Genomic DNA, 672 nt, shown 5'->3' on the forward strand with positions numbered 1-672 from the left:
CTGGTGGAGAGGGGTGGGCAGGGAGAAAATTGCGGCAATGAATGAATCGAAATCCAAAACCTCTGTAAAAAAAAAAAAATTAAAAAAATTGCCTTCTTAAAAAAAAAGTATATAAAAGGTTGTAGGTTGTCAGGAGTTGGAACATATTAGCTCCAGTGGACTTTGTTGTTCTATTATTATAATAAAAAGTGAATAAATAAACCATGAAGTATCATGCTTCAAATGAAAAAAAAACCCTACTTTTTAATCTGTGTACAGGTTCTACATCAACACAGTTAAGTGTTCTAGAATTACCATTTATCATGGATTGGATTGTGTTCTACAAAAATGTGTGTTAATGTGACTGGCCCATGAGTCTTAATTGTTTGGCAATTTTATAATGTTGTACTATGGCAATTACAAATTATGTATAATCATTACCCATGATGTACTCTGATATATCAGTCAGTTATAAGGGAATTAGAGTGGGATGCAATACCCTTTTTCAGGCCAGAGCTCTGTTCTGTTGTAAAGAAAGTTTCTCTGGAGGATGTCCTGCACCACCTTTTTTTTTATTTTTTTCAAATTTAGGTTGTTTATTTTTCATTTCAATGAACATCTATAGAGATTTTGGGATTCCATTCATTGTTGCACCCTTCTCCCTGCACAAACCCCTCCCCCCTCCCCCCCATT

Source organism: Elephantulus edwardii, unplaced genomic scaffold (assembly GCF_000299155.1).
Source record: "Elephantulus edwardii isolate Elephantulus edwardi_28Jun2011 unplaced genomic scaffold, EleEdw1.0 scaffold00433, whole genome shotgun sequence".
NCBI lineage: Eukaryota > Metazoa > Chordata > Mammalia > Macroscelidea > Macroscelididae > Elephantulus > Elephantulus edwardii.